The following is a 19,936-nucleotide window of genomic DNA, read 5'->3' on the forward strand; positions in this document are numbered from 1 at the left end:
GCTTTGGAATTCCCTCCCCCTAGCTCTTAGAGAGAATAATAACCGGATGGCATTCAGAAAAGCTTTGAAAACTCATCTGTTTGCAAAAGCGTGTTAACCCACCCTGTAGCCCGCCACAGTAATCAGTCAAAGCGCTGCGAGGCCTCCGGGTAGTTACGCGCTATACAAATATAATTTTTCATTTCATTTTTGGGAAAGACATCTGCCACTGAGAGCCTGGTTAGGAGGAACCCAGGGCTCTTCTGGTCAAAATCGCATCTAATACCAGGCAAAAAGTGAGGGTTTCCATGCCAAAGAGGACACTTTATTACAATTATCTTTTAGAAAGGTATTAATCATTCACTAACTACTGAAATTAGGCAGTTCTGAAAAGCAGACAGTGGTTCTGGCCTGTTTTGGTCAAAATAGACTATCTTTTGAGCATTATTAGCATAGGTTAAAAAAAAAAAGCCGAAGGATCATATGAGCTTTGTCAGGGGGTACTATGTAATTGTTGAAGGAAGTTGGCCTTAGTAATGATGCTTGTGGAACACCACCTGCTGTACTACACAAGTGACCCGGGGGCGCCAGCACTATCATTAGAGGGTGTCCCCTCATTTGCATGGGGGCATGGTCTCATGCAATTGTGGTAATTGCTTTGCTGCCATGCCATATTACTGACGTGGGCGCAGAGGCAAACATGCCTTTAAAAGATGCATTGAAAATACACCACAAAATGGTGGCACACTTTCGGAGTGTATTCTAAATGCAGCTCTCTAAAGGGATGACAGGGGGTCCCATGAACCCCCAAAAAATCCTCTTGGGGGCAGGTGCAGTTGCTCACTGCACCTGCTTGTAAGTGGATCTCTAATCCCTTTTAAAAGTACAGCAGGGTTACCGCATACACAGAGAAACATGGAGCTGCTTTCAAACTGCTGCTCTGTATTTCTCATGAATGCACTGCCCTGGGGGCACAGCGAGTTTGTGACTGCCCCAAGAGCAGTGCATTCTTCCTGATAGGGCACCCTATCTATGTTTGCACCTAGCTCACCTGTATTAAGGTGCGCCATGGCACAATCATGGAAAATGTGCCCTATTGGTAATACGTGGAAATTGTCACAAGCCCACCCTACTGCTAAACTTTCTTTCTAAGGTTGTGAATAAGCACGTTCAGTTTGGGACAAACTTCTGCTTGCATATGCCACAATATGTCTTTGAGCATTTGGGTGTCCACTGTGCCGTGCAAGGATTGTGCCTAACCCAACTGGGATAGCGTCAACAACAACCTCTGCATGAAGCTTTGGATCAAAGTATGCCATTTCAATAGCGTTCTTGATAGCTTGTTTGATCTTCTTGAACCTTTGCTCGTATTCCTGTGATCAATGAAATAAAACATTCTTTTTTGTCAAGTCTCTCAACTGAGCACTTAGGGTGGCAAAGTCTTGTATATATCTAGAACAGTAGCTGGTCATGCCAAGGAATAAATGTAACATGAAAACATCTTGTGGGGGACTGGCAGTGGACAACGCTTGCACTTTAGCTGGATCGGGTGTCATGCCCCCATCAGAAAAGGTAGGGTTTATGAATTTTAGCTTTGTCATATGGAACTCACATTTATCAGCATTCAGTCAAATCTGCATCTGCAAGTAAATGACACACTTACGTGAGTGCTTTATCGTGCTCCTTCTGTGTAGCTCCAAAAACCAATATGTCATCACTATAATTAAACGCATTCATGACAGGCTGTATGATACATCGAATGACATCTTGAAACAGCTCTGCAGCTGATGACACACCGAAACTTAACCTTTTGTATCGGAACAGACCAATATGTGTAGAAAAGTTTGTAATGTTCCTGCAACTATCTTCGAGTTCCAACTGATGATATCCTTTATTCAAATCAAGGCGAGAGGAGTCCTTTGCACCATTCAATAGTGTTATCATGTCAACAATGTGTGGACCTGGATGTCGTTCTCGTTCAACTGCCTTGTTTGCTTGACGCATGTCAACACAGATGCATACAGCTCCTTCACTGTCCTCTTTAGGCGCTATCACTATGCAAGAAACCCATAGTGTTGGACAAGTGGAACCTTCAATTATATTATGTTTAAGCAACTATTCAAGTTCTTTTTCGACAGCTTGCTGTAAATGAAATGCAGGGCACCTGTGACTTTGAGCAATAGGATGGGACGTCCTCATTAATGTCTAACTGTACTTTCATATTCTTATGCTTTCCTAACCCATGAAACAACTAAGAGAATTGACTTACTATTTCGTGATGAGCATTCATGAAATCGTTCACTGATATCAGTTCCATATCAGCAGCTGTGCTGAAACTGAGTAAACGGGCACTTGACGCCATTCCTTGAGTGTACATGAATGGGGGATGTATGTCGTTACAACGCACACTTTTACAACGCATGCACTTACAACGCATTTTTTACAACGCAACATCCACTACAACGCATTCCATTACATAGCATGACACTACAACGCATTTTTAAAAACTACCTTTACAACGCATTCCATTACATCGCATACTACCTTTACAACGCATACCATTACAACGCATAATATTAAATTGCATTTAAGGTAAGTATTGGATAGTATAGGGGTAAAAATTACTATTCTAACTCCAGGTGGTGCAACAGTAGGGTAAGTGTTGGATAGTATAGGGGTAAAAATTACTATTCTAACTCCAGGGGGTGCAACAGTAGGGTAAGTGTTGGATAGTATAGGGGTAAAAATTACTATTCTAACTCCAGGGGGTGCAACAGTAGGGTAAGTGTTGGATAGTATACGGCACCAAACGACTATTGGAAAAAAGATCTCCGCGAAAGTGCCCCTCATTGGGAGCCCATTGGGTATTGCAGCGTTGACCCAACGAGGAGCAGCCTGAAGATGAAGCATGACACCCATCTGGGTGTGTGAGGGCTCTAAATTCCAATAAAATGGATTTCCACCTCTGAACCATTCATGGCTGAGTAATTCTAGATCCCCTTAACTGACTCAGTTTTAACCTATCAGGAACAGCATATTACTTGTTTTTCTCTGGAAATAACCAACCCATTCCTCTTCTGTAATATGTGCGTCAAGAGCCTGTGTGTTTCCTCTTGACAGAAAAGGACAGTTGGCAATACTCCAAAACTCGTTCCTATTTTTCAAGGTACAGGCCTATGTGAGCCTCCTCCTTTAACTCGGCCTTGCGCCTCGCTAGTTCCGCTTTGTATATCCCTCTACACTCTTTTACCAAAGCACGATCCCTTGGTTTGGTGCCTAGTGCCCCCCTCAGGTTCCTAGCTGCACGGGAACAATCGTGATCAAACCATCTCATGGCTCGATCCTTCAAAGACATGGGTGGTGCCTTAAGCAGATGTCCAACTGAGCGTGGGGTGGCTGAGAATGCTTCCTGTACAGCCCCTGCCTCTTCACACCCAGTTGTACACATATCAATTTCCCTCTTGCGCTTAGCTAGAAGGGACTCATAAAAAGAGTCTGCGGTTATCTGTGCCCACCTTAGCCTTCTACCATGATCTGTTACCCTTAGTGTCCCCCTGGGTACTGAAATTCGGGATTTCCCAAGTCTTGGCCATGTGGTCGAGATACGCAGCGGGTTGTAATCACTGAAAATACTATCTTTGACAAAAAATCCAGAAGAGATTTGAAGAAAGGGCTGGAAACAAAAATAAAATCTATGAATGTTGCACTCCCCCTCCCTGTGACAGAGTTAGCTCAAACTCATCAACTAGGGAATTAAGAGTGTCTCCCTGCAAGGTATGTTCAACATGCATACCCACCATCTGTGGGCATCCCATATCAGTTAAAATTCCTGTAGTTGGGTACCCACATGAGGTAACCATTCAGAGGAGCCTTAACAGTCACTTTTCTTAAAAAAAGATCCCATCCTGGAGATGTTGCAGACATCTGGAAAAGCGGGATTGGCATTATAAAAGTTCATCAGCAACAAATTGACAAACCCCTGGGAATTAGATAAAGCTTGCAAACAAGGTTTATCAGTTGGTAAATCCTTCAAGAGACACTGTACATCCAAGGAGACATGAATTATCAGCCCACCCTTAGATCTTCCCGCCCGTGAAGGAGTGGCTGGTACACAGAAGGTCTTAAATCCCTCTAGAAAAAAACTATTAGTGTTAGGCCACGTCTCCTGGAGGCAAATCACATAAATCCTTTCATAAAAGTGATCCATCCGGGATTCATGAACTTGCTTGCTAGTCTGGCAACATTCTAGAATATAAATTTACAAACCTTAACATCCCCTTGATCTATAGGGAGAGGCCCTGTTTTCATACGGTCGGGTGATGCTACCTCTATGGGGTCTTTACAAATAATTCAGTCACAGGAGTCCAGGGTTTCCAAAGGTGTAAAAGAGTTAGAATGGGGTATGTCTAGAGTTACCATCTGCTGATCCAGCTGGGGATGACTGGGATAAACCGGAAGCCTCCATGAGCCCACCCTGTTAGGCGTCAATGCACGGCTGAAAGATCTATAAAAATGCCCCAGGGGGAAGGCCATAATAGACTAGACAACCCCACATCAGTTATTCTGTGACACTGCATGTAAAATTCTCTCTACTAGATGGGGTCTGTTAAAGTTACCAATTACACAGTCTCCTGCCAAGTTTTTTTGTAGACCTCCCAACCCAGGAAACTCTTCCCACCATGTTTATAAATTCCTCCAACCTTAGTCCAAGGGCGGTGTTACGATCCAACCAGTGCAGAACCTTGTTCTTGAGTTGGTCAAATTCTTCGACGGCACCCGGGGGGAGCACCGGGACATTTCCAAGTACTACTACATATGGTGAAGATTCTGGTGGAAGATGTAGGGATGGTAGCTTCTGCCTCGATCTCTCCCCCATGGGGTCTGCTGCACGGGCCTCTGTGATGGCCCCCCTCCTCTCGCTGGCTCTCCCATTGTGGATTTGGCTGGACCACGACAGGCTGTGGGGCACTGTGATTTTGATGCCCCACCTCTGCCCAAAAGGTCCACTACCCCGGAGTTTGATGCCACCAGGGGCCGGGGAGGAAGGTTGACGCTACTTTGCACAGGTATTAACGGTGGCATTTACCCACTTGGACCTTGCTCACCAGTTGTATCGCTTGCTGATCGGGGACCAGTTAAAGCGCCCCCAGGAGGATCAATGTTCCCAGCTGGCTTAAATTGGCAAATCCTTGTAAGCTCCTGCTCAATTGTGACAAAACGTTGCCTAATAGGGTCTAATTTGCGTTCTATGTTTATCATCAAGGAGCCCATCCATCCAACCATCATAGCCTCCATATCATTCTTGGACAGTGGTTGCGGTTTGCTGACGCATTGTCCTGACCCCTCTGCCCTTGGACGTTTCGCTTCAGCTCCTGTCAGTGAGCCTTTCCTTTTTTCTCCCATACCTGCCCCTGCCTTCGAACCCCAGGCTTGACGTTACACCCTGGGCTGTTAGTTGGTAGAACTGAGCCAGTAGACTCAAGCCCAGTGTTGATGGCTAGGCCTACCTCTAGGCCATGACCTCCCACCGTCCCCTGAGATGGGGATCTTACTGATGTTAATAAGGGTCCATGGTCAAGCTGGACAGACTGTGATAAGCTACCCCTAGATGTACATAATGGGCTGGAAAAAGGGCGGAGTACAGGCGAATGAGAGAGCCGGCGAGCCACCAGCTCAATTTCCTTGTCTATGATCCTAGCTGCTCTTAAGAAAGTAAATTCATCGTAGTAGCTGGTGGACATGGGAGTACTGACGTCAGACCTTTCCATTTTCCCATAGTTCCCAAACAGGGGTAAATGCGAACTACACAAAATAGCCAGCAGACAACGCTTAGAAGGACTAAGATATGAACACAGTCAAACCAGACAAACCTCATACCTCTTCCTGGAGTTCAAAGGTTCACAAAGGCTCCTCCTACCTTCCCGTGCTTGAAGATGGAAGTAATCATCCACGATGCTCCTCTAGCAGTACCTTCCCTAAGACTTGTCCCCAGAAATCCACACAATCACCCCAGGCTCCTACCAGCGAGTCCCAGAACCAAAAGGGGTGGCCCAGCCCAGCCTCCTCCGGGCTCTGATGGGTGCAGATGGGCCAGCCCTTGGACCGGGCTTTGCCGGGCCCGTTCCGCGCCGTGGGAGGCATTCAGCACTTTTTAGCGCGTGCGGCTCGGGTGTGCAGGCTGACTCTCCCTCCTCCTTGGCGACAGTGTACTCTGGGACACTGAGTCCCTTTGTGGCAAGAAATCTGGTAATGCAGCAATGTAGGCGGAAAAGCGATCGACTTTATTTGGTGTTGATTTTGCTCAATTGGTCTTGTGGGCGTGAATGGAGGGCCGCTTCTGAAGCGTTCGGTGGCCATTTTGTCTTCGCACTGTGATGCACTTACTTTTCCCTTTGCCTTGCAATCCATTACAAAATGGTTCTCCTTCCCACAGCCTCTGCACACCTGTCCAAAGGCGGGACATTTACCTTTGTGTGGAAATGAAAATCTACACCTGAAGCACAACTTCTTCTTCCATGGAGACATTACTCTGTGTCCCTCTGCCTTGTGCTTTGGCTTACTTTTCACATTCATGACTGATTCACTCTGGGCACCTCCGGGCTCCATGTTAGCCGCTCGCAGATCGGCACACTCCTCAGCTCTGGCAGCCATGAGAACTCGCTCCAGACTAAGTGTTTCTCTCAGCATTCGTCATCTGAATGAATCTTACAGGCATATGTCAATATCTCTGAGACATATAGCTTCCTCATCACTAAATACATTAACATTACAGTGTTTGATGAGTGTATCAAGTCTCTCAACAAATTCGTCTATGGTTTCACCATCTTTCTGTCATTCTTGACTGCAAATCTACCTTTAATAATCTACATTTAGTATTGGATTGAATTTGAGATTCAAGGCTTCTTTGATTTGACGGTATGTAATCTCGTCAACTCACTGCATTTTCTTTATGACTCATTTTACACCTTCACCAGCTAGATTCTTAAACTATTTGATACTTGTTATCTGTTTCTTCTAGTGCATCATTGGAATCATCAAATGTCTCAACCCAAGCAGTCCATCTGATGCCAATATTCAGCTTTTTTGGTGGTATTGAATGGTGGTGGCAGTTTCAGAAAGTCAGCAGCATTATAATCATTTGTGGAACTTACCGGTGTAGAAATTAGTGTTCTTCCCGATGCTGCTTGGTGATCCTGTATATGAAAACCATTTCTGAGGCCCTGCAATGTGCTGGCCTCTGCCTCATCTTTGATAATTGCAGGAATGGTGGCCTCCTTCTTGGTGTCTATTGGGAAAACAACATTTCACTCTTCTGATCACCACTGTCTGCTTTCTGATCTTCGAAAACCTCTGGAGTTACTCTGAGCCCCACTCAGCAGCTGTATTGGTGTGCTGATTTGGGTATGGATGGCTCTGTAAACACAATCCCGGGCACTTCTTCTGGGGACACTCTTCCGATCGCTTTGGTATAATGACTCTCTTTACTACTTCCTGGTAAGCAGACAACCATTTCTTGTATCTGAATCGCTTTGCCTTTAGGTGTCTATGTGTACTGTTTGGCACCTGGTTGCCTCGCAGCTCTTCTTATTGCAGAGTTATCTTGCAATTGGCTGTCGCTATTTGCTGCTCTTTCAAAACCTGGTTGTATTCGCCTTTAGCGTTATCACTTCATATGGTGTATAGCTTTAGCTTGTGTAGTAGCGTGGTACCTCTGTTTACGGCCTTCCCAGCAGGTTCTTGGCCAATGATGTTTAGGCTTCTCAATGAAGCTTTCGCTATCTTCAAATGCTTTAAACAGGCTGTAGTTGCGCTTTGACTCCACATATGTCAAGCGTCTATTCGGCACTCCGACGGAGGCACACATGGGATGCATGAGCAGTTTGCTGGACCATGGCAAACTCTCTGGGAGAGCACTGTCGATTTTCAGGTTACTTATCCCCTATCTTGTCACCAGTTGTAGTGTCCTCCCCAGCCTGGGTACTGGCTGATGACTATGCCACGCACTGAGCTTTGTATAACATGTCTTTATTCATCTGTGTGTAATCGTGAACTCAACATTCTAAACCTGCATTCACTTCACTTTGCTGTAACGCTTACATCACAGTTCTACGGAGTCCATCAGGAGCCAAAAGGGTTCTGTCATTGCTAACTCACACAACACTACACTGGTGTTGCCAATTAAGTTCCGGTGCTGAGCACCAGAGACCACCGGCTCAAATTAACCACTGGTGTGGGTGTTGAGAGAGCGTGTGTGTGTGCAGGGGGTGTGTGGCACAAGTAGGGTAGTAGCACACTGGTGTGCTGAGAGTATCAATACCAGGACTTGTAGAATCCACTTTAGATGGACCCTTTTTTAACATGGGACAGGATGCAGGGTGTATACTAGTTCCCCAGACAGTGGATGTGTATTGAGTGCATTCATGTGGGTGAAAACCCAGACACTGATGTAAAATACTATGGAGACAAGGCTCCACTTAGAAAATTAACAAAGGCCTTGTTAGCAAAGGGATGCTGATTAGATCTATCGCACTGCCATTTGGTAGGTGATAGGGGTGTAGATTAGGACTGCAGGTTCAGTTGTTCAAGTTGAGGAAGTTTCTAGGCAGTGTCTGCCCTCCGCCTGTCTCTGATTACTGCTTTAGGTGGGCTAATGATAGCCAGGTGCAGAGATCTTGCACTTCATTGTGCCCTTGTTTTGAATACACTTGTTTGGAGCCAGCATCACTGCTACCTGCTGTCAGAGCCATCACATTGCACAAAGTCTGAGCCTGAGCAACAGTCAAAAATTGGCATGTGAAAAAGAACCAAGCCAAACACTTTCTGAAACCTTAGCTGGCAGATCCGCATCCCCACTTTGTTCCATTTCCAAGATCCTCATAGCCGAGGAAGAGAGGACTGGGAAGAGTACTCAAACACATACTCTGAGTCCCAGGACTGGTGTCTGTCAGCTAGCCAGTTTTACAGAGGAGAGGGGACAACATCTGACCATTTTAGTGGAGGAGCTGAGGGTATGCCTAGAGCCTAGAAGCTTGCCTGTGGTAGAGTCCCCGCTCTCCCTGAGTGGATCTGACCATGAGCTGCATCAAGACATCTAACAAGTGGCAAGTGTTGGGTAAGACAGTCCATGAACCATGTGACTGAGAGACTGGTGCTGCCGATGTTGTGGTTGGAACACTGTTGCCAAGATGAAAGCCCTGATCAGCCCAGAGGCACCAACTGCTTAAGATGTCCACACGATCAAGATCTACCTCGGGCCACACGTGCCAACCAAGCTCCGTAATCAGGACTATGATGATGATAATGATAATAATAAAAAAATACATAATAATAATAAAAATTGTAAAACCTCTATTTTAAATAATAAGCCTTTTATTCTGTAGGCCATTCACCAGAGTACTGAACTTTATAAGGTCCCTTTGATGTAAGCATTAGGGAAACATATTTTCAAGCTAAAATGGAACAGAAACGAATGAACTATAAAGAATGACTGAGGTAAGAGTTTTATATTTTTGAACATGTGACAATTATGGGCAAACTTGCACCATGAAGCAAAGACTTAATTCTGATGCCCCGAAGATTGGTTTTCCTTGGTTGGAAATTCAACGGAATCATATGTGTGTAGTTCATGATGCATCACAAATGCAAGGGAGTAGCATAATGCACATTTTACCACCTTCACTTTAAATAACAGGTCAGTAAAAATGGTTTAAAGGTACCTGAAACGCTTCCTCGAGTGTAAGATGTCCTCGCTGCATCAGGTAAGCGGTGCAGATTGTCGCAGATCTGCTCCGGCCGTTCTTGCAGTACACCAGGCACGACCCTCCCATAGCCTGCGCTCTGTCGACTGTTTTAAAACATTCGTCAAAATATTCACACAGGTTTTCTGAAGGGTCGTCAGCGACGGGAATCCGCAATTTTCCTATGTCAAGACTGGGAAACGGCTGCTTTTTGGAAACATTAATACAAAAGGTGACCCCCTCCCGCGTGAGCAGTTCTTCATTGCAGGCTGACTTGGCGTTGCTGATTAGTAAACAGTCTGCCACCCTACAAAGCTGTAACATTGCCTGGAAATAAATCTATAAAATGCGTAGCAACTCAGCTCGACTGTTACTTAACTGAACATAAATCTATATAAATGCGCAGCAACTCAGCTCCACTGTTATTCAGCTGCTACAGATAATGACAACAGTGGTGCGGCCCCCTAGACTCGTCTTATGAGCTGTGCTATATTTACTCAAAGTAGCCTATCAGTTTCAGCTCGTTCCCAGGCACCCCGAGCACGGTCTAAAAATATAACAAAATGAGATGAAAAAAAAGCAAATGATAAAATAATCAACAATTTAGCATTAGTCAGTTGAATTTGGAAAGACCAATTGTGGAAAATGAGAACCTGGTTTAAGAAATGAATCAATCTACCCATAGGTATGTGCAGAAATATTAGAAAGCAACCACTTCATTGCTAGGAGGTCCTTTCCCAATTTCTTTGTGTGTGTAGATCCAATATATGGGCCTCATTTACGAGGCCCTAGCAGCACTTTTTTGACGCTCTGGTGGTGCAAAGTGCCGCAGCTTATTTACAAGGCCACGCAAAGCCACTTTACGTGGCTTTTCATGATCTTGTAAATATGTGCCCTTTTCACACACAACACTGCATGAAAGGGGCGTTCCATGGGTGTTTCTGTGGCGTTTCATTTACAAACTTTTGACGCAAGGTAAGGACCTCATTTACAAAGTTTTGACACACTGCAGTGCAGCAGGTCCTCCTGCTGTGCTGCGGTGCGTCAAAAGAAAAGAACAGGATTGCGCCATTGCGCGCATTCCTGTCCTTCTCCCCTGCTCCGGCACACAAACAGCAGCAGTGTTGTGTCATGTTCCAAGGGTGCCTGCGTTGCGGGCATGATTGTTTCTGTACAGGAAGGGACACCTTACTGCAAAAAAACAATCATTGATGGCCTTTTCCTCAGAGAAAGAGGGAAACACAAGGTTGTTGCGCCATTCCTATGTTTCCCCTGGGGAGGCATAGGAATATAACGCATTCTTAAGTTTAATGGGCCCGATTCACAGAACTAACTTAAGACAAAATCCTAAACTTACTACCATTTTGGTATTCACAGAAGGCAATTACTCATTTTGGTATTCACAGAAAGCACTTACTCATTTCGGTATTCACAGAAGTTGGGAGTCCTAACTTTAGGACTCCTAAATGCCTTCTGTGAATACCGAAAGTCTTAAAGTTATGATTTTTCTCAGTTTAGTAGTAGTAAAGTTAGGAGTCCTAACTTTAGGACTCCTAAATGCTTTCTGTGAATACCGAAAGTCTTAAAATTAGGAATTTTCTCAGTTTAGTAGTAGTAAAGTTAGGAGTCCTATCTTTAGGACTCCTAAACTGAGAAAAATCCTAATTTTAAGACTTTCGGTATTCACAGAAGGCATTTAGGAGTCTTAAAGTTAGGAGTTCTAACTTTAGGACTACTAAACTGAGAAAAATCCTAATTTTAAGACTTTTGGTATTCACAGAAGGCATTTAGGAGTCCTAAAGTTAGGAGTCCTAACTTCTGTGAATACCGAAATGAGTAAGTGCCTTCTGTGAATACCAAAATGAGTAAGAGCCTACTGTGAATACGAAAATGGTAGTAATTTTAGGATTTTGTCTTAAGTTAGTTCTGTGAATCGGGCCCAAGATTCCTCGTAAATCTGGGAGTGCTTCAGATTCAATGGGTGTTGCGTGGGAACACCCACAGCAGCAGCCATGGAATGCCCCTTTCCCGCAGTGCTCTGTGTGAAAGGGTCACATATTTACAAGGCCATCAAAAAAGCTACGTAAAATGGCTTTGGGTGCCCTTGTACATATGCTGCAGCACATTGCGCCACCGGAGCATCAAAAAAGTAACGTTCTTGCAGCACAAAAATGCTGCCAAGGCCTCGTGAATGAGGCCCATAGTGTGCACAGGAATCAATCTGCAGGGGTAAATTCCTACCCTTGTAAAAGGCGTTTGGGAACGATGACTGAAATTTTTGCAACCGCAAAATTAGGATTAGGAGAAAGGTGTAAGGGCAGTCAACAGTGATCCTGTTGGTAAACGAAGGTGTAAGCCAACATACCCCCTAAGTTTGAGGGTGTTTACATCAGTGCTTAGTTTGTAAAAGAATACATGCAGGGACCCAACATTCTGCTTAGAAACTGAGCCCTCAGCGAATATCAGGAATGTCGAATACAAAGGCAATGTGTCTTTATTCCACATCAAGCTTTTCTCATCTGCCATCCTACACTTAATGCCCAATGTTGCAAGATCTATTGCATCCCTGCTTTGTGACAGTTTTCCATCTTTTATTTCCTCCTTTGTTCTCCCTTTTTTGAGATTTTTCTCTCTTGTTCTGGGTCAAAGTCTGATAATGAATAAGACCTGGCCCTCAAAAATAGATATCAGTGGGCCCCACCTGCAACCAGTGGCTCAAACTAAGCAGTGGTTTACATACATTTTAAAAGTATTTTTATACACTGGAAAGGCATACAATTTATTCTTGGCATGGACTACCAGGAATTTAGTGGTTGGGAAGCTGTAAACACAATAACAGAATCTTAAATGTTATGGCACACCTAGGTCCAGCTCAGATGCACAAAAATTCCATTTGTGGGAATAATTTCCAAATTTTCATTCTTAGAATCCAGAGTGGTGAAATTCTACCCCCAAGTGACATTTGTGAATATGGACATTCAGGACTTATTGTGTGATTTTTAACACGGCAACCTTAGGGTTAGGGTCAGGTTGGGTGATTATTCACAGGCAGACCCTTTGAGAAAGTAGCCCCCGCCCCCCTGGAAACACACATTTTCTACGATCAAGGGCATGAATAAGTTCTTCTTAATGGTGGCAATAGGTAGGCAATATCCCCATATTTAACAGGGTGGAGTAGGTGGGGTTTCTACTTGAGATAAAATATTTTCTCCCTGGAAAAACAAAAAAACTATAATGTACAAATAAGCATTTTTGATCACATTTCCCATTGTATTCCAAACAAAGAAGGAGCACATTTCTGTTTTGTCATTGACCATTTATACATCAGACCCTACGTAATTTTTTTTAATTCATCTTAGGAAAAGCTTTATCGCCTTCTTAGAAACGTATGTGTTAACAAACAATTTGGGGAAAATCGGATCAACTCCAAGGATACTTCGGTGAATGTTATCGACTTTACTATGCAAGTAGGGAGACTGTCACCCAGTATGGAGCAAATTGGCACGCCTACAGCACCAATACAATTAGGCATTACTGTGGTGATGAAAGTTCACAACTACTACGTTAAAAAAACAGGAATCATATTTCCAAAAAAGTGAGGGATTTAATGTTAAGAAACCACCTACTGTGATGTGAAATCCTTTCGAATGGCGTCACTCTATGTGCCGTGACTGCACATTGTCTAAGCTAATAGTCCTACCACACTTTACTCCACTTGTGAGGAATAAAGGGCAGCTTTAGGAGTAATGCAATAGGGCTCTGTGGATTGTGCTAACTTCTTCTTCTCCAATGTAATAGTTGTTTGTTCTTGACAGTGCCTAAGGGTGCACACCTATCTTCACAAGTTTCTGCTCCCTAAGGTCAGTAATAATACCGTAGATCTTTGAAGTGGAAGATTATAAACCCAGGAAGCTGGCAGAAAATTGGAGAGCTCCTAAATTTTTGCCAGGCCTACAGAGCTCCATATAAATTATAAAAGCAGAGGGCCAGATTTACTATATTTTCATGTAAAACAGCAGCCAAAAATGCTACGTTGTGAGAGAAGGAGCGTGCAGGAGAACACCATATCTACAGAGATGGGACCCTATCCTCTCCCTAGTGCCAGGGTAGAATTTTTCTGCTGAGCTCCACACATACAACTTTGTGACATTGTGTAAGGGTGTGTGCAAGAGGCTAGCAAAGGATTTATGCTGTAAAGGTTGATTCCCAGTACAAAATACTGTTCATAGACAGTTTTAAAAACTTTTTCTACTTTTTATGTGTGGTGTACAATGAAGCACAAATGCAATGTCAGGAAAGAAAGGAGAAATGAAAACATTTCTCCTTTTAAGACCTGTGTTCAAGTGACCTTCATTTTTTGACCAAAACCCTGACTCATATTTTTAACAGATAGGGTTTTGTGTCACAAAGCACGGGTGGTTGCATGGGAACACCCAAGTACCACCTATGTAACGCCTCCATGACACTAATTAAGGCAAAGCAGCTCTTCACAATTCTTTGCGTTACTTTTAGGCAACTTTCTAGCGCAAAATATATAACAAAACAATTTGCTCGTTTGCGTCCCTTTTGACAGGCAAACAGTGCAAAATGTTTGTAAATCTGCCCCGGGATGTGTACTTGCTGAGCAATTGAGAAAGCACTTTGGACCTCAGCAGGAGTATGCAAAACCCTGTATAGCTACATGTGTAATACTCCAGTTTATCTCTTGAATTGCGGTGTTTGACAAAGGATTCCGACATACCGCGGCCTAGGCTAAACTGCGATTATGTGAAACTATGAGACAGAGGTAGGTGCAGGGACTTTGGGTCACGCCTCTGATTCACAAGTCGGGTACAATGGCAGAGTGTGTACCACCATTTTACAGCTTGGACATAGTTTACAGTGGCTCAGATTGTGCAGCAACTCTAAGATTGGACACAGTGTCTCAGGTCATGATGTGTTTCTCAGATTCACTACAGATGCTCTGATCACATTGCAATCTTTAGATTGGGCAGAGCAGATCTGGCTACAAAAAGATCTTCACGATTCCTGCCAGGAATCGCACAAGGGAGCGTGGGGTCCTGGCCCCCACAGCACGCAGATCACTCTCTATGGTCTACCTACATAGACCGACTGCACTGGGGTCACGCTGTACCGCGTCACTTCACAACCAGGGATAGCAGGACCCTTCCTTATCTCAGCTAGCAGGATGACTTCTAGGCATTTCAGAACAGGTAATCAGCTCTTGCAGCAAGTGGTGGATTAAGGTGATGTCCGACCACTCCAGGGAACCTGGCTGTCAGGCAGACATCAGCACTGGCTGCACAGCAGTCCTCTCAGTACTCTGCATGGTGATTATAGTAGTGAAGTTGACTCTTGTAGTAGTGCTGATGTTGACGTTATTGGAGATAATGTTGGTTATATGGTACTGGCAGTGTTAGATGTAGTAGTGGTAGTAGGGATGGTGTTGACAGTAGTGGTGGTTGTGAAAATTGTAACATTGATAGTGATGGTGATGATGGTGATAGTGGTGGTTGGGGTAACCACCTCACTCCAGATTATTATAGACACTGTTTTCTATACAAGGGTTTTCACCTACAGATAATTGCTACAAGGTAGATTAGTCTAATTATGGGATGGATGCAAACCAATCCTACAATACCAGAATGCAGTAGGTTGCCACACAAAAGCCCAGTCTGGAAACAGTATCCATAATGAAATGGGATGTGATGGTCACACTAAATGTGGTTGTGGTGATTGTGGTAATAGTGAGGCAATGAATTGTCAAAATCTCAAAAGATTATACATGATAAAAGTATAATATTTTCATATATATTAAAATGGAGGGTGTTGGAAATGACTATCTTTTGCATGACGTTCCCCCAGATATTTTTGCATTGACTATATTGGCGGCCATATAACTCTGTGTACTCCACCACTGCTCCAGCTTTAAACATGGTGAAATTGGTATCCACCTGGCTTGCACATCCCACTTTCCTATATGTGCCTAGTGTATGGTTCAGAGTGTACACAGGGCCTGTAAGTTAAATGTCACCCATGGGCTGCAGCACCATTGTGCCACCCAGTGAAGTGACAAAACAAACCCAAACGCAGGCCTACCTTTATAGTCTGGCAGTGCAGTTTAAAACAGACATTCCAACCTGACACAATAAATCTTTTAGACAGGCCTAAACCTCCCTTTTAAATATAAATAAGTCACCCCTAAGCTAGACCGTAGTGCTCATAAAGCGGAATGTGTGGGATTTAAATGTGGAACGTGTAAAGGTTTAATGTTCCCTGTGTCTTTACAGTGAAAAGGCTAAAAGCTATTATCACTGTAGCAAGGCAGGCTGCTTCCACATGAAAACACTGGATTACATTATTACACCTTATAAGGCTCAATTCAAGTTGGTATCAGCTAGGAAAATATTTCAAAGGCTCTTTTTAATAGTTAAAGAAAAGTCAATGTAATGGGAAAGAAAGATTCATCTAACTATTGAGCAAAGTACACTTTAAAAAGTTGCCACTTTCCTGCCTAAAGCCTCTAAGGACTTTCTTCAAGTATCTCTACTGGCAGCTGATGGCTCCCCTTTGGTGGGGTGCAAACTGCTCACAGGACAAGGACAAAAGGCCTTGCGTCTGGGAAGATGTTGTCCTTCCCTTGACAGGATGGCCTTGAGGCTGTGCCCAGCACCTTGATTAATTTCAAGGAGCCCCCCCCCCTCCCTCTGTAGCACAAATCAGCACCTGCCCCCTTTATTGTCCTCCTAGTCAGACTGGCACCAATGCCAGGGTGGGAGCGAGCTACCCCAGAACTGGTTTAGAGTGACAACAGAGGAGGGGCTGTCATTTCCATAGCCACAGCTCCTGGTGGGTGCAGGGAGCTCTAGCTAGGAGAAGGAAGGTTCTACCATGTCGGATTTAAGGAGAGAGGGGCACTGTGGGATAGTTTACAGTTAAACACACAAGAAGTGCTGCAAAAGTGGGTAGGGTCATCCTTGGGAACTTTTACCTCATTGGTTAAGGAGCAGCCAGGAGTTTCTCCCAACCACAGGCTGGCATTGGGCAAAAATGTGGCATCTCCAGCACCCACCTCCTAACACTGTTGGACCTTAAGATTCAGAAAAGGTCTGCCCTGCTTTCGGAAGATCTGAGATGACTGGACCTACTTTTCTTATACCCGTGACGATAAACCTTTTTTAGAAACATTGTATTATTTTCCATTGTTAGAAAGAGACAACAGTGCCAATAATACCATTCTAGCATTAAAGAACATGATAGCACCGGTGAGGCCATAGACAGAGGCAAGAGTCAGTGAAGAGCCAATGTCTATTTCCATGTCGGTCCAAGCGTACGCCCGTTCACCTCGTTGGCTTTCACTCCAGGAACCCTGTGCTCTGCCACCCAGGTACCCACCTGACCCTCCCTTAAAGTTCATGCTCTGTCAGCTACTAACCATTGGCCACACACTTTGTCAAATTTCTTCAGGCATCCTGTGCCTGATAACCCACTTGTTTTGCCAGCATGCACCAGTCCATATTCTACACTCACTGAGTTGTGCTCGGCACAGTTTCCGAGCCCCATGCCTGTACGATGTCTCTGCTGGCCACCGTCAGTGCTATATTACTGAAAAGGAGTGAGAATCTCTGTAATGTCTCTTCTTCCCGTACCCCAAGGCATACCAGCTGTGCAGATAGGACCACCAGACGTCTTATCACTTGCTCCACAAGCCCCTGAATTGTCTACCAGTATGGTCCCAATTTCGGACACTCCCACAGAGTATGTACCAAAGTCCCTGTCATCCCACACCTGCTCAGGCATTTGTCATCGGGGATCTTACACATGGCACGGAGTCGTGCCCGTGTATAGTACGCCCTGTACAGTCTCTTGAGTTGTACTAGGCAGAAGCCTACATGCCTGCTCCCAGTCCTTATCTTCTACTACCCCAAGGTCCCACTCCCATCTAGCCTTCAACTTGTGCAGCAGTTCCCTGCAGTTCCTAAATAGAGTGGCATAGTTTAAGCACTATTGTATGACTATGGAGTGGTGCAGCCAGCAGCCTAATTCTGGTGGGAAAGTTCTTCCTCTATCACGTTAAGATGATCAAGACATTTGATCAGTGCGTGTCTAATCTTCAGATATCGGAACCTCTGGTAATCTGCCATTTCATATTGTTCCTGTAGATCTTCAAAAGAGACCATCCCTGACACCACCCATAGGTCCCCAATTTAGTTATCCCTGTCAGATCACACTGAGGGTAGTCCCCCAAGGTCCACACCTCTGCCAGGGAGTCAGCGTCCCAAAGTGACGTTTCCATGGTAACTTTCCCTGCCCAACCTATCACCTTAGTTGCCGACTGCCAGGTTTGCACCACTACTGCCATGGGCGCCATCCTTGATTGTCTCTCCCTCTTGCCGTATAGAGCCTTCAAGTATCCCCTGGCTAGTAGCGTTCTCCTGTCTGCTATAAAGGCCAGATCATAGTGGTCTGGATAAGCTCATTCATTAATTAGTAGCAGCTGCACCTCCCAGTAGTACAGTTTCAGATTAGGTAGGGACATACCCCCGCCATAGGGCCCCACACATTAAGGTCTACAAGGCTATTCTGGAGGGACCTCCATCCCAAAACAGTGTTCTTGTGGTCACTTACACCACTTGGAAAAAGGTCTCAGGTATCACAGATGGGGTATTTTGCAGTATATAAAGGAATTTTGGCAAATAGACCATTTTATAGAGCGCCGCTTTAGCCATCAGTGATAGCTGCAACTTCTGCCATGTAGCTACAGCCTCTCTATATTGGCCCAGGATATTCCCCAGTTTCCAGGCATAAAAATTGTCAGGGTCTTTAGTGATAAAGATACCGAGGTAACCCATCCCGAACTATTGCAAGGGGCTGTCCCAGTCATCTGGTGGATGACACATGGTGGGGGTGAAGGCCACTGATTTGTTCCAATTGATATGGATTTCTGAAAATCTTGCAAAGAGACTATGAATATCTAACACACAGGAGATGGACTGTAACAGGTTAGCCAAATATAGTAATAATTCATCATCATACAGGGAGATAAAATCTCCCCAGGCATAGTCCCACCATAGATCTTGCAGCAATGCATCCCTCTGGAACCACTCCGCATGCGACTCCACCCCATGCTGCATGCCCCTCTCGAGCCAGATCTTCCTACACAGCGTCCCATTGACCCGAACCCTAGCTATAGGGGCTTTGTACAATAAGTAGACCCAGGCCAGGAAGGATTTCCCTAATCCCACCTTCTCCAGTACTGCCATTAGATAAGGCCACTGCAGTAAGTCTAGTGCCTTTTTGGCATACAGCGAAAAGATCACCTCCAATTCCTCTATAGAACCCACCCTACTGAGAACCCCAAATAGGCATCTCAGGTTGTGCTTTATGGCTCAGAGTGACATGAATCCTGATTGGTCCCTGTGTATCAATTTATCACAGACTTCATACAGAGGAGTGGCCAGAACTCTCACCAATAGTTAGGCTCTAGATTTAAAACAGAGATGGGGCGATATGAGGCATAGTTCTCCAGTTCCTTCCCAGCTTTATATATTAGGGCATATTATCCCTGCGGGCATCCCGAGGCAGAGACCCCAACTTCAGAGCCCCCTGATACATTTATTGAAGCAGTTCACCCAGTTGGCTGCCCACACATTTAAAATATTCTGCCGGTAGACCTTCCACTAGGCCTGGCGACTTCACCCATTTGAGGTTTTGTATGGCCTCATTGATTTCTGCAGTCTCTAATTCCCTATCCAATGTATCCCTATCTTCTGCTGACAGAACCCAGGATGGGAGATCTCTCACAAACCTTTCGAGGTCAACTGAGTGGTAGCACCGTTTGGTGGAATATAGGGTCTCTAAGTGGTCTGCAAATGCCTCAGCTATTGCAGGGGCCATATCAACAGTATGTCCCTCCTTCGTGACCACCTCTGTCACCCACCGTTGGGCCACCACTCGGTGTGCCAACCACACCAGGAGTTTCTCCACCTTACTGCCCACTTCGTATAGTCTGTGTTGTCTGGCCCTCACCTGTTTCCTCATCTCCTCCTCTATCTTTCTGTGTTCTTTCCTCAAAGTCGAAAGGCGATGTGTCAGCTCTGGCACTGTGCTGGCAAGGAATGCCTCCTATGTGTGGAGCATACTGTGTTGAGTTTCCTTCAGTTTGTTTGCAGCCTCTCGCTTTATCCCAGAGATTCTAGAAATCAAGCATCCCATTGCTA

General features: G+C 44.8%; 1 long non-coding RNA gene across 1 annotated transcript in view; it reads right to left on the reverse strand.

Moving 5' to 3' along the window:
* LOC146785208 (uncharacterized) overlaps nucleotides 1-10,207 on the reverse strand; it is an 86,805-nt gene extending 76,598 nt beyond the window's left edge. Inside the window, exon 1 of the long non-coding RNA XR_014970586.1 lies at nucleotides 9,696-10,207. This is a non-coding gene — a long non-coding RNA (uncharacterized LOC146785208). The remainder of the gene's footprint in view (nucleotides 1-9,695) is intronic.
* Nucleotides 10,208-19,936: the final 9,729 nt, after the last annotated feature.

Source organism: Triturus cristatus, chromosome 11, assembly GCF_964204655.1.
Source record: "Triturus cristatus chromosome 11, aTriCri1.1, whole genome shotgun sequence".
In the NCBI taxonomy this organism is placed as follows: domain Eukaryota; kingdom Metazoa; phylum Chordata; class Amphibia; order Caudata; family Salamandridae; genus Triturus; species Triturus cristatus.